Source organism: Toxotes jaculatrix, chromosome 1 (genome assembly GCF_017976425.1).
Source record: "Toxotes jaculatrix isolate fToxJac2 chromosome 1, fToxJac2.pri, whole genome shotgun sequence".
NCBI lineage: Eukaryota > Metazoa > Chordata > Actinopteri > Toxotidae > Toxotes > Toxotes jaculatrix.
The window spans coordinates 1,077,669-1,092,386 of record NC_054394.1 but is presented as its reverse complement, the minus strand read 5'-3'; positions in this window follow the sequence as shown (position 1 = coordinate 1,092,386).

The window sequence follows — 14,718 nt, the reverse complement described above, 5'->3', positions numbered from 1 at the left end:
TTCAAATAACGCTGAATGAAAAATAACTAATAATAATAATCATTTCTCTGCATGGGATATGAACTGGACAAGGTTCTGCAGAGAATGGACACCAAACATCAGTTTAGAGAAGAAAAAAATCTATCTGAGCAGCTGCTCAAGACAAGACAGTTTATATCTATAATTCTTGGTGTCTATAATTCAGGGCCCCTGAAGAACTGCGGTCAAGCCAGCCGTCTCTCCTATTTGCGAAGTCAAGCCAGCCGTTCCAACATTTCAAGTGCTCCCGTGTTACAGACTTTACGGAAAATCATAGACTGTATAAGACATGGACGTAGCACCCGTGACGTCACCCATTGGTTTCGGGGAGTCGTTTTTGTGACCAAACCATGGGCATTTGAGCTGCGCCATCTTGGATTTTAGTGGGAGTGTACTTTCCATATTTGTCGGAGAGGCGGTTACTCTACGGGTCAGCCGGGGTCAACCGGCCGAGAATCCGGCCACTTAGCTCGGACCAACCGAGCTAGCCTAAAGCTAATCAGCTAATCAGCTAGGCTAACAAGCTAATAAAGAATAAATAAATAAAGTTGTAGCCTCGTATTGCCGCAATAAACGGACTCTGAGAGCACGGAACACACTGCAGCAGTGTTCCTAACATTATCCGCTCTGATCCCCTATCTTTATCAGCAGCGACCATAAATCGGCAATTAAGTCATAAGCCAGCGGCAAAATATGCCGGTACTAATTAGTGCAAACATCCAGGTAAAATACTGAGTAATTTACTTACCGAAAAAACTGCAACACAGACTCCTTCGACGGTCGGTTAGTACAGTCCACACTACAGCAAGCCATACTCTCACAAAAACCTATCCGAACATTGGTAAACAAACACGGACACTGCAACTCCTGTCAACCGCTGGAGGTAGCCGTAGGCCTCTGGATGTAGCCGCCTAGCCCAGTCGATGCTTTAGCAACGAGCTAACTGTCAGTGCCTGTCTACGGACTGTCACTCAACGTAACCACACCCCAATTTATTAAGCCTAAATAACACTAAAACGGTTGTGGTACAAAAAAATGCTGAAACCTACAACTCTGTAGGTTTCAGCAGTGAGGATCACTTCCGCGTTCAAAAAGCTGCAGTTCCTCGGCTGCCGCTGGGGGCTGGCTCCAGAAGTGAGCAATTCTCCATTGACCCCCATGTTAAAATAGCCAACTTTACAGCCTAAAAAAACATATTTACAGCCTAGTACATTTTTTGTTTTTGGTCTCTATTGATAGTTTCCACCTCCGTGAACACTGTGAGGGGGGTGAATTTTTTTGTACCACAACCGTTTTAGTGTTTTTTAGGCTTAATAAATTGGGGCGTGGTTACGTTGAGTGACAGTCCGTAGACAGGCACTGACAGTTAGCTCGTTAGCTCCAGAGGCCTACGGCTACCTCCAGCGGTTGACAGGAGTTGCAGTGTCCGTGTTTGTTTACCAATGTTCGGATAGGTTTTTGTGACAGTATGGCTTGTTGTAGTGTGGACTGTACTAACCGACCGTCGAAGGAGTCTGTGTTGCAGTTTTTTCGGTAAGTAAATTTCTCAGTATTTTACCTGGATGTTTGCACTAATTAGTACGGGCATATTTTGCCGCTGGCTTATGACTTAATTGCCGATTTATTGTCGCTGCTGATAAAGATAGGGGACCGGAGCGGATAATGTTAGGAACGCTGCTGCGGTGTGTTCCGTGCTCTCAGAGTCCGTTTATTGCGGCAATACGAGGCTACAACTTTATTTCGTCTCATTTTTCTGTTTAAAAAGTCCGACATTGCATGGACAGAGCAGCTCCGTCAGTCAGCGGCTGCTGTTGTTTGTGTGCTGCTGTAACTGTAAATGGATAGTGGATGGATGCAGCGGCGAAAGCCAGTAAATATTAAATATTAAACATTTTAATATATTATCATCATCATTATTTTTTATCGTTCACTCATTATATATCACTAATAATAATGGCAACAATAATAATAAAGTTTTAACTTTTTAATATATTTTATTAATATGAAATAATAATGATTGTTTCACAGTTAAATAACAGGCTAGAAATAAATCCCCCCCCACAACTCCACCAAACCCTGCAGCTCCATCTAAAACCTCTCTATCTGAAACAGTCATGTTTAAAACACAGCAGCAACATTATGATCTCTGTTGTATGTTCTGTGTTGCGGTTACACGGGGTCGAGCTAGTCGGGTCGGACTCGGGGACTGGATGTAGCTGCGTGTAGCTGCCGCTTAGCTTGTTAGCCTAGCTGATTAGCTTTAGGCTAGCTCGGTTGATCCGAGCTAAGTGGCCGGATTCTCGGCCGGCTGACCCCGGCTGACCTGTAGAGTAACCGCCTCTTCGCCAAATATGGAAAGTACACTCCCACTAAAATCCAAGATGGCGCAGCTCAAATGCCCATGGTTTGGCCACAAAAACGACTCCCCGAAACCAATGGGTGACGACACGGGTGCTACGTCCATGTCTTATACAGTCTATGGATACAAGCGGCCCCTCCTAATTTGAGCTGATCCCTGTTTCTACTGAAATGTGATGGGCTCAGCCGCTCAGTCAGTCATCAAACTGTCAAAAGAAAACAAGAAAGACGAGCGGGGTAAATTAAGAAAGAAGCCAGAAATATGGAGCTGAAAAAACCAGGGCTAAAAAGAAAACACAGCTAGCGCAGGATGCAGCCAAATGCGTTAAATTGACGGAGCTTTGCCGTGGCGGAGGGACTAAAGCCAGCGCAGCTTCAGTCAGCCAGCCAGGCCAGTGAAGCCACAGAACTGATCAGCATGGCCACAGCAGGTTAGCAAGCACTGCCTACATGTTCCTATCATCCCAGACTTGATGTGTTTAGGACACACAGAACATTAAAGGGAGCCTGTCAGCAATGATACACCATACATGCATAAATCATTAATCTGCTTTATCCATTAAAAATAAAATCCATAGTGGCTGGCCAAAAGAAACACAAATTTCTTTATTGTAAAAGAAAACATATTTCAGGAGAGAGTCTGTATTCAAAGTTAAAAAGATCATATTTGAATATATTGGCTATATATCCTGTATTCCTGCTCTGTTTGTACATTAATATATGGCCATGTTGTGGTGTAGTTTCAGTAGTACAAAAGTACTAGTATATGGATACAACAAGCCATTTGTACCAGCTCAAGAAAAATACATTAAAGTGAGTAACACTGTGAATTCTTTGCAAAAGAGCTATAAAGTTTATCATTGCTGCTGTAATTGTTAATAGCTGACAAGGCCAGTGTAGTGGATGCAGAGGGACAGGCCAGTCAGGAAGAGACGGTTGAGGAGGGACAGAAGGAGGAAGAGGAGGAGATGGAAGAGGAGGAGGAGAAGTAGGAGATGAAAGAGGAGGAGGGGAGGAGGAAAGTGGAGCAGGAACCACCAAAAAAATAGTGACAGGTACAGGTGCAGTGTGCAGGAGTGGTTTGGCAATAGGTCTTTGCATAGAATGATATTAAGATGTCATATGTTGATGCACACACACACACATGCATAGCATATGTGAGCATATATAGCTTACTTTAGTACACTCTACCGACTGTATATCATGTATATCATCAGATTGTTTTTATATTGCTAATTAAGTATTCATGTTAAAATCGCAGTTCCACTTGTGTCCGTCGTGCGATTGGATAAAAGGCCTCTCCAAACCAAGCTCCCGGGCTGAATTTCAACCCCAGCCCGCCCCTGAACGCACCACACACTTATCCACCACCTTGACCCCCACACCCTTATTTAATCATACTTAAGATACATTTATCAAGGAGAATGCACCAAATAAAGGTTTTAAAACTAGATCAAATTAGCAAAACTAGAACTGCCTGGAAAACACCAGAGTTCAGGCACAAGAAATTTAAAAATCATGGCTAATAATCCAGATTTGCCCCAGAACTGAATGGGTTTGGTGCTAATCAGCTCATTAGTTTTTGCATAATCTTGTTGACAAATATACAAACCAAGCAATAAACAATCAAACAGACACAAAGGAAAATGAAACCTTCTTAGTGGAGGTAATTAGTCAGTTAGAATTAGTATTTTCCTTACTGTTTTAGTTGTTTTTTCACCTTGAAATGAATAAAATAGGGGAAGCTCATGGTACTTGAAACTGAAAATGGACAAATGTGTTCATATCAAATGTCAGCTTATTAGCAAAGAATATGTGATAAATTCCCATAAATTTCTCCATCAAAAACCCATCCAGTTGTAACCCTGACATACTCTCCACAGCGTCTTACCTTTGAAGCCTGGCGCACATTCACATTTATAATGATCCACTTCGTCCAGACATGTGCCGTTGTTTTGACAGGGTCGGGACGCACACTCATTGATATCCAAATCACAGTGGTAGCCTTGAAATCCAGGCACACAGAAACACTGGTAGGCGTTGACCCCGTCTTTATAGATGGCTCCATTCTGACAGGGCTCAGACCGGCACTCATCGATGTTCTCCTCACAGTTCGTCCCCTGGTACCCAGCAGCACACTGGCACTGGTGCCCGGAGTCCGGGATGTCCATACAGGTGCCGCCATTCTGGCATGTTTCCTCTGAACAAGTGGTCACATTCTCCTGGCAGTCGCCCCCTCCTAATCCAATGGGACAGTGGCAGGAATATCCATTGATCCCGTTGACATCAGTAGGACTTGACATCATTGCAGGGGTTGCTGTGACATTCATCTACATCCTGGGTATAGTTAAGTCCTGTGAAGCCATCTGGGCAGTGGCAGGTGAACTCATTAGTCCCAGGTTCACTGGTACAATTGGCACAAGTTGCCGTGATACAGGCATCATACAGCTCATCGCAGTTTTTGCCCATGTACCACACTGGTCCTTTGGGGCACAAGCACACGTAGTCGCCCAGGTGGTCAAGACATGTGCCACCATTGTTGCAGGGAGATGAGAGACACTTGTCTGCTGCCACTGTGCACAGAACACCTGGAATGGGAGGGTAAAATGCTATTAAAGATACAATAAGCAACATGTGTCTATAAAACTGTCTTTCTTAAAAGCCTAAATCCCAAAACCAGGATGGAAAGCATATAGTTCATCACCACTAACTCAGACACTGTAAATTCAGGTTGTTTTTACATATAAAATTCTTTGTCAAAGGCACACATATACTGTACACTTATCTGCCCCTCGGGAGGTGACAAGCTAATGTATTTAAATACAAATTATGTCTCTTAAACATCTTAAAGTGAGCTTGTCCAGAGAACAAAGTCTCTGGTGTGACTAATGTTGCATCCTCTTGTTTCTTTGGTACCTGTGATATTCATCGCCTTCCAGAAGTTTGGTTTGTTGATGTTACTACCTCAGAGGATTTCTAGGTGATTAAGTTCTACTATGTGTTTTTTCCTTATGACCAAAAAAGTGCAAGTACGTGTTTTTAATGTGTTCATCTTAAAACTTCAAGTATCTACGTACAGCATACTGACCATTTAAAAGATCTTGTGTCTAATATTTGCATGTGGTTTTGTTTACATGCATTTAAAAAAAATCTAATGCTGAAACTGTTGTTGAATGTTACATTTAAAACCTCATTCTGTAATGTGTAGCAGCTTGAGCTCCAACAGTCACATGATGGTTGAGTTTGACCAAAGAAGACCATTTTTTGATGATTGGCCATTTTCTGTTTGGTTCACTGTCACTCACTGTCATCGATTCATTCATTATTATTTTATGTGATTTCCAGTCAAAGCAAACAGCTGTTCTCAACTGAAAAAGGCAAAACTCTGGGGGAGTGATGTGGAGCTGACTACGTTTATAAGTTGTCTGAAATATGAAGTTGTGAAATTAGTATATATATGTGTGTGTGTGTGTGTGTGTGTTAATCTGTTTGAAAACTGAAGTGTTAAACCAACCAACACTCTCAGAAATAAAGAGAATAAGGACTAATACTGCATTTCTCTGTTGAACTGGTGCTTTAAAAGCATAAATGTTACCTGGTGATGTAAACCAGGGAAGAAGCAATAAATTGTGGAATTGTTCTTTAATTCATAGACGTGAAAGACTGAGCCACATTAGCAAATTTATACTCTATTCTATTTCCCACAGTCCTTACAGCTGCTGAGCATTTACGTCAAGAGCTGTAAATGTTAATAAGTTGTCAATAAATGGATTTTGGTTCGAATGCCCTGGAAATCTTCTCCACCATGATAAGTGGTCCAAGTGTCCACTGGTGACATCTTCCTGATGAATTCAAGAGCCAGATGAAAAGACAAAGGAAGATCATCCTGGAGCAGGAGTCATACAGTAGCAAGATTGGATTTTCTGTACTACATGGCAAACTACAAACAGAAAATTAAAGTTTTGATAGACAAAACAGCACTGATCTATAAAAAGGACAGACTGTAATCATTATACTCAGAAGATTTTACCTACATTTTTATTGTGTGTTAATTGAAAAGACAGATTAGGCTAAATTTCAAAGGTTTAGTGAACGTTTCCTAAAGTGTTCAGATCTACGAGAGGAAAGATACAGTTCCTGGTGAAACATTTCATCTCACTTTATACTATGTATATGGCTTTTAGGATGAGAACTAACTGATGTCTTTGAATTTGCTGGGGCTGCTTGAATGTAAATTTTCCTAAATTCAATAAAGAGAGGGACTTATTACAGTCCCAAACACACTGCTTCAACAATGAGAACAATCCATTGACACAAGAAGTGAAAGCAGTGGGCAGGGGAATGAAGGGCAGAAGGCATGAAGAGCCAGACAGGACTGCCACGTACAAGATGCACTGATTTTAGAGATGGGTCAAATCATATTCTTTTACAGACTATCCTCTGGAGAATATTATTAAAACTGCTTGTGTTTCACACAGACTCACACAAGCATTAAGTACAGTCGTCACAGATGCTGGGTGTTAGCTGCAAAGGACAAATAAAAAGCAACAAATAGTGAAGAACACATTTCCTAAAGTGCTCAGATCTGAGATTAAATAAATAATTGTTAGAAAGGAATCAGTATATTAATCCTATCAGGGGAGATGAAGCATCAACCGTGTTTCTTCAACCTTAATCAGAATCAGAATCAGAATCAGAAAACTTTATTGCCAGGTATGTTACACATACAAGGAATTTGACGTGGTGTTGTTGGTGCAAGTTTGAACAAGAAAAGACAGTTTTAATACTAAAATAAGAGAAAGAGGAAAGTACTAAGTGGAAGAAAGTCTGTACAAATAACAATATAATGTGCAATGTTGCAAAGTGGATGTAGTGCAGAGGTAATAATGCCTTATAGGAGCGTTAATATAACGCATACAGTACAGAGCTGAATTATGTTAATGTAACATAGTCTGTATTGGGGAAATGAGGGTCTGTGCTGTTTGGGGGGGAAGGGGGTGGGGAGCTGTGTTGATGAGGGTGGCAGCAGAGGGAAAGAAACTGTTCCTGTGACGTGAGGTTTTGGTCTTGATGGACCGCAGCCTCCTGCCGGAGGGAAGTGTCTCAAAGAGTTTGTGACCAGGGCTAGGGATCAGCTGCAATCTTACCTGCACGCCTCAGGGTCCTGGAGGCGTACAGGTCCTGGAGAGATGGCAGATTGCAGCCAATCACCTTCTCAGCAGAGTGGATGATACGCTGCAGCCTTCCTTTGTCCTTGGCAGTGGCAGCAGCGTACCAGATGGTGATGGAGGAGGTGAGGATGGACTCGATGATGGAGGTGTAGAAGTGCACCATCATTGACCTCGGCAGGTTGAACTTCTTCAGCTGCCGGAGGAAGTATATCCTCTGGTGGGCTTTTTTGGTGAGGGAGCTGATGTTCAGCTCCCATTTGAGGTCCTGGGTGATGAGGGTTCCCAGGAAGGTGAAGGACTCCACCCTGTTGACTGAGGAGTCACTCAGGAGGATGGGGGCAGGAGGGGCTGGGTTCTTCCTAAAATCTACCACCATCTCCACTGTCTTCGCTATGTTCAGCTCCAGGTTGTTTTTGGAGCACCAGGACACCAGTTGGTCAATCTCCCACCTGTATGCAGACTCATTCCCGTCAGAGATGAGACCAATGAGGGTGGTGTCGTCTGCAAACTTCAGCAGCTTGACAGACTGGTGGCTGGAGGTACAGCTGTTGGTGTACAGGGAGAAGAGTAAAGGAGAAAGAACGCAGCCTTGAGGGGAACCGGTGTTGATGGTCCGGGAATCAGAAATGTGCTTTCCCAGCTTCACATGCTGCCTCCTGTCTGACAAGAAGTCTATGATCCACCTGCAGGTGGAGTCAGGTACGTTCAGCTGGGAGAGCTTGTCCTGCAGCAGAGCCGGAATGATGGTGTTGAAAGCGGAACTGAAGTCCACAAACAGGATCCTGGCTTAGGTTCCTGCAGAGTCCAGGTGCTGGAGGATGAAGTGGAGGGCCATCTGATTGTCATCAGATTATGAAGTCGGGATGAACTCACTGACTGAATGAGTGATTGCTTGCATTGTAAACCTCACTGTGTTCATTTAGTGGCGTTTTACTGCTGATTGACAGACTCAGAGTAGAAGGTGGTCTCCACTCCACACTGCGCACAGTTGTGGGAGGTCGTCTCATGACAATTAGGCCTCTGTGCTGCAGTTCACAGCCCATCTCTCAATTCTAATTATGTTATTTATCATTGTCATGTGTAACTCACAAGATTAGCCAAAAACACATATTTGCCTGGTGATTTTATCCATTAACACTTTCTCAACAGTTTTTCAGAAGCTTTATTGGAACACAGTGCGTGTTGTCCATCTTCTTGTACTATGTTGAAAATTAAACATGCACTTCTTTTAATCACAATCAACCTGAGTCTGGAGGAAAAAAACATAACTAAAAATATATATATATATTTTGAAATTTTTATTGAAGGGGAAATGTGGGGAAACCGGAGCACCCGGAGTAAACCCACAGTAATGGGGAAGGGAGTGTTGGGTTGGGGTATGGGGTGTGTTTTTTGGGGGGGGTATGTGGGGAAACCGGAGCACCCGGAGTAAACCCACAGTAAAGGGGGAGGGAGTGTTAGGGTGGGGTATGGGGTGTGTTTGGGGCAGGGGGGTTCATGTCTTTAAATGTCAATTTGAAGCACAAGACATGGTTTTAGGGTTGGGGCTAATGGAGGGGTAATTATTCTTCACAGCAGCTCTCGATGCAGCACCGGAAGGGTTTTGTTAAAGCTAAGAAAAACCTGGCAGCAGGGGACTTCTTCTTTGGGGCAAGAAGGGCACTCAGTTGGATTTTTAGATACTTCACAACAGCATCTTCTAAAGATGTGTCTTTTGATGCCATTGCACCCTCTAGTGGTTTCTCTAAAGAGCCAAACTCCTTGTCAAGGTCTTTCATCACAGCCTTGGTAATTTTCTTCATGTTCTTCTTGATTTTTCTGACCTTAAAGTCATAGATGTTAATCTCGTCCAGTACGTCCTTTGACAGTTGATTGATGTTATTGAAATGTATTTTGTGAAAAAACCCTTTGCTATTCTCCAGGGATTTGAGGAAAATCTTCATGATAAGAGTAGTGATGAGGGTGTTGGTCATGTCCTCTGATGGAGAAGAGGACGGATTAAGTAGCACAGATTCATTTTGCTGTTGCTCGATTGACACTGGACTTTGGGAGGGGACTGGTCTCGGCTCAGAGAATGTTTCAGACGTTTTGTCACTTGAAGCACCCACCACTGTGATTACAACACTGCTGGAGCTTTCACTGTGGGAAGCTTCATCAGGAAGTGATGCACAAACTGAGAGTGCTGAAGTCTGACTGCTGCTGGCTTCAGAGGTCTTTGTCTTGGTGGTTTTTTTCTTTGGTCTGGTCAGCATGTCTGTCTGTGCAGCATCAGGTGATGCACAAACTGAGCGTGCTGAAGTCTGACTGCAGCTGACATCAGAGGTCTTTGTCTTGGTGGTTTTTTCCACTGGTCTGGTCAGCATGTCTGTCTGTGCAGCATCAGGTGATGCACAAACTGAGAGTGCTGAAGTCTGACTGCAGCTGACATCAGAGGTCTTTGTCTTGGTGGTTTTTTTCTTTGGTCTGGTCAGCATGTCTGTCTTTGCAGCATCAGGTGATGCACAAACTGAGCGTGCTGAAGTCTGACTGCTGTTGGCTTCAGAGGATTTTGTCCCAGTGGTGTTTTCCACTGGTCTGGTCAGCATGTCTGTCTGTGCAGCATCAGGTGATGCACAAACTGAGAGTGCTGAAGTCTGAATGCTGCTGGCTTCAGAGGTCTTTGTCCCAGTGGTGTTTTCCACTGGTCTGGTCAGCATGTCTGTCTGTGCAGCATCAGGTGATGCACAAACTGAGCGTGCTGAAGTCTGAATGCTGCTGGCTTCAGAGGTCTTTGTCCCAGTGGTGTTTTCCACTGGTCTGGTCAGCATGTCTGTCTGTGCAGCATCAGGTGATGCACAAACTGAGAGTGCTGAAGTCTGACTGCAGCTGACATCAGAGGTCTTTGTCTTGGTGGTTTTTTTCTTTGGTCTGGTCAGCATGTCTGTCTGTGCAGCATCAGGTGATGCACAAACTGAGCGTGCTGAAGTCTGAATGCTGCTGACATCAGAGGTCTTTGTCTTGGTGGTTTTTTTCTTTGGTCTGGTCAGCATGTCTGTCTGTGCAGCATCAGGTGATGCACAAACTGAGCGTGCTGAAGTCTGACTGCAGCTGACATCAGAGGTCTTTGTCTTGGTGGTTTTTTTCTTTGGTCTGGTCAGCATGTCTGTCTGTGCAGCATCAGGTGATGCACAAACTGAGCGTGCTGAAGTCTGACTGCTGCTGGCTTCAGAGGATTTTGTCCCAGTGGTGTTTTCCACTGGTCTGGTCAGCATGTCTGTCTGTGCAGCATCAGGTGATGCACAAACTGAGCGTGCTGAAGTCTGACTGCAGCTGACATCAGAGGTCTTTGTCTTGGTGGTTTTTTTCTTTGGTCTGGTCAGCATGTCTGTCTGTGCAGCATCAGGTGATGCACAAACTGAGAGTGCTGAAGTCTGAATGCTGCTGGCTTCAGAGGTCTTTGTCCCAGTGGTGTTTTCCACTGGTCTGGTCAGCATGTCTGTCTGTGCAGCATCAGGTGATGCACAAACTGAGAGTGCTGAAGTCTGAATGCTGCTGGCTTCAGAGGTCTTTGTCCCAGTGGTGTTTTCCACTGGTCTGGTCAGCATGTCTGTCTGTGCAGCATCAGGTGATGCACAAACTGAGCGTGCTGAAGTCAGACTGCAGCTGACATCAGAGGTCTTTGTCTTGGTGGTTTTTTTCTTTGGTCTGGTCAGCATGTCTGTCTGTGCAGCATCAGGTGATGCACAAACTGAGCGTGCTGAAGTCTGACTGCAGCTGACATCAGAGGTCTTTGTCTTGGTGGTTTTTTTCTTTGGTCTGGTCAGCATGTCTGTCTGTGCAGCATCAGGTGATGCACAAACTGAGCGTGCTGAAGTCTGACTGCAGCTGACATCAGAGGTCTTTGTCTTGGTGGTTTTTTTCTTTGGTCTGGTCAGCATGTCTGTCTGTGCAGCATCAGGTGATGCACAAACTGAGCGTGCTGAAGTCTGACTGCAGCTGACATCAGAGGTCTTTGTCTTGGTGGTTTTTTTCTTTGGTCTGGTCAGCATGTCTGTCTGTGCAGCATCAGGTGATGCACAAACTGAGCGTGCTGAAGTCTGACTGCAGCTGACATCAGAGGTCTTTGTCTTGGTGGTTTTTTTCTTTGGTCTGGTCAGCATGTCTGTCTGTGCAGCATCAGGTGATGCACAAACTGAGCGTGCTGAAGTCTGACTGCAGCTGACATCAGAGGTCTTTGTCTTGGTGGTTTTTTTCTTTGGTCTGGTCAGCATGTCTGTCTGTGCAGCATCAGGTGATGCACAAACTGAGCGTGCTGAAGTCTGACTGCAGCTGACATCAGAGGTCTTTGTCTTGGTGGGTTTTTTCTTTGGTCTGGTCAGCATGTCTGTCTGTGCAGCATCAGGTGATGCACAAACTGAGCGTGCTGAAGTCTGACTGCAGCTGACATCAGAGGTCTTTGTCTTGGTGGGTTTTTTCTTTGGTCTGGTCAGCATGTCTGTCTGTGCAGCATCAGGTGATGCACAAACTGAGCGTGCTGAAGTCTGACTGCAGCTGACATCAGAGGTCTTTGTCTTGGTGGTTTTTTTCTTTGGTCTGGTCAGCATGTCTGTCTGTGCAGCATGAGGTAATGCACAAACTGAGCATGCTGAAGTCTGACTGCAGCTGACATCAGAAGACCTTGTGGTGTTTTTTTCTGGTCCGGTCAGCGTCTTTGTGATCAAGTTTGTGATGTCAACTAGTGCACCAAAGACTTGCTCACTTTGACTTGCTGTTAATGATAGCTTTTCTTTCATCCACAGACTCCCCAGTGACATGAACTTTGCCACCGCATCCCTGATCATGATATACAGTACATGAGAAAAGTGTTGGTCAGTGCCATCCACCATCCCCGCGTGTGCCGAGATGACAGCGTCAGAGAAACATGGAGCCTGGGGCATCGGATATTTGGAAGTAACCATCATATGCTCGTATATGCTTCTGGCGAGTCTCTGTGAATACTCTTTGTGCTCTATTTCAGTGTATTCCAGAGGATTCTCCAACTGTTTGAGCAATATATTAAACAAGTAATCAAACTCCGTTTTGATGGTGGTAGTAACCGACCTGGTTTGAACACTGCCACTCGTTGTTGGAGTGGCAGTGTCAGGTGCACGTATATTTGACCCTGAATCCTGTGTCAGACTCAGCAGGAACTCTGGGTCTTCTTTTGAAAACTCACTCTCCAGCTTTGCCATCATTTCATCAAATTGTTCTGTGACAAACCTGATAAAATGTTCTTTCTTTTGGGCAGTGGTGAGGGTTTTTGTAGACATGGAAAATTGAGAGAAATACTTTTCCAACTGGTTAATAATTAACATTGTATTTAAAAAAAGTATCTCTCTTTCAGGCAACGAAATTTGTAACTCGTGAATGAGGCCTGTGATGCTAAAAGCAGCACCACGGGCCTCTGCCATGTCTGATATTCCAAAGGACCAGTTCATAAGAATAGCAGCCACAGCTTCAGGGGAAATCCAGTATATTTTTCTGGCACACTGCACAGAGGTTGAGCCCCAGCACGTTTGCAGAGCAAAACATTGAGACGAAACAAAACATTGTTTCAGATATCTGAAGGCTTCAGTAACCATTTCATGTAGGTGTGGAGTGGGCATACTGCCACTCACAAAAATCCCAGGATCTGGTGGTAAATCCTTGGTTTTGGAAATAATTTCTAGAAGACAGCTCAATTTCCTTGACAATTCGGACTCAATAAGTTTTGCTAGATTTTCAGGCTTCTCACAATGTGTACGTGGGATTTGAAAAGCCTCAGCAAAACTCACAGAGAGGGAGTCAGCAAGATGTGAGTTCTTCAACGCGTTTCTAACACAATCTGGAGTAAAAGTGTGACAAACTCTTCTTTAGACAAAGCCATGAGTTTTGTCAATAAAATTTTGCAACAGCTTTGCACCAGATTGGTTAGCATTTCAGCCATGACAGCTAGTGAGTGCTTTTGTATTAAGCCAATGGCGATCATGTTGCGCTCACTGTTATAAAATTTCTGAAAATATTTCTTTACCAGAGGCTGAAGATCCTCTAGTGTGATCACCGCCCTGGTAAGTCGGGATTGAGTTTGCGTAGATGGACTGACAGTCCTTGAGAGGACTGTAATGATCAGGTGATCAAGATCTACACGTAAGATTCGAAAACCTGACAGGCTCGATCTGTCATTAAGAGACTGGGTGAGTGCACACACAGACTTTGTGTGCACCAGTTTGTTTGGATGAGTTGTTATTTTCTTTTTTCTTTTTTAGCAGATCTACTGGTTAGTTCATACAAGGCATATTTTGAAAATGCATGTGTTACAGCATCATGCTGAACAGAGTGAAATAGTTAAGATAACTCACATCCTTGATTCAGTTTTGCAGTTTTTACTTTAAAGAAGTGAGCGCTGCAATGATCAGGTGGTATTACACATTAGACCACAGGGTGGCAGTAATGGTTTGTTATCATGCCAGTGGACATTAAGGCTCAGGTACAGAAGCCGGGTGGTAAGGTACAGGCGATGAGAGAGGTGACTGGGAAATTTTACTCTGAAAAAAAAAAAAGATAACATTTGGTCCCAGTCTAAACAGAGAGGTAAAAGGTAAAGTTAAATAACTTGGTAGTTAAACAGCCGGTCCGCTGCTGTTCACTCTCCTCACACATGACTGTGTGGCAACGCACAGCTCCAACCTCATCATCAAGTTTGCTGATGACACAAGCATGGTGGATTTGATCAGCGGAGGCAACGAGGCCCTGTACAGAGAGGAGGTGACACCGCTCAGCGAGAGACGGCTGGCTTGACCGCAGTCCTGAAGAGGCGACTCTGCTTACAGGCCCTGTAAGCTACATCATTATGGGCCCTTATGGGAGTTTACGACTTTACTTTTTTTTTGGGTGGGGTGGGGGGGTACGGTCCCTCTTACCCCAGCGCTCCCTTCATAGGAGAACTATTTAAGCCGCCCACCCGCCGTCGCTTCAGGTCGGCGTCAGATCCCTTCAGGCTGCAGCTCTATGACCTGCAGGGTGTTGTTGCTGTGGGAGGAGTTAGTGTGTTTTTAAAGTCACTGTAAAGTGAGACTTGAGGACAGGACGGAGGGAGGGAGGGACGGAGGGGGGTGGGGGGAGGAGCAGAGCAGGGGAGCGACTTCCTAAAAAACACATTCCGACGCAGTGTGTG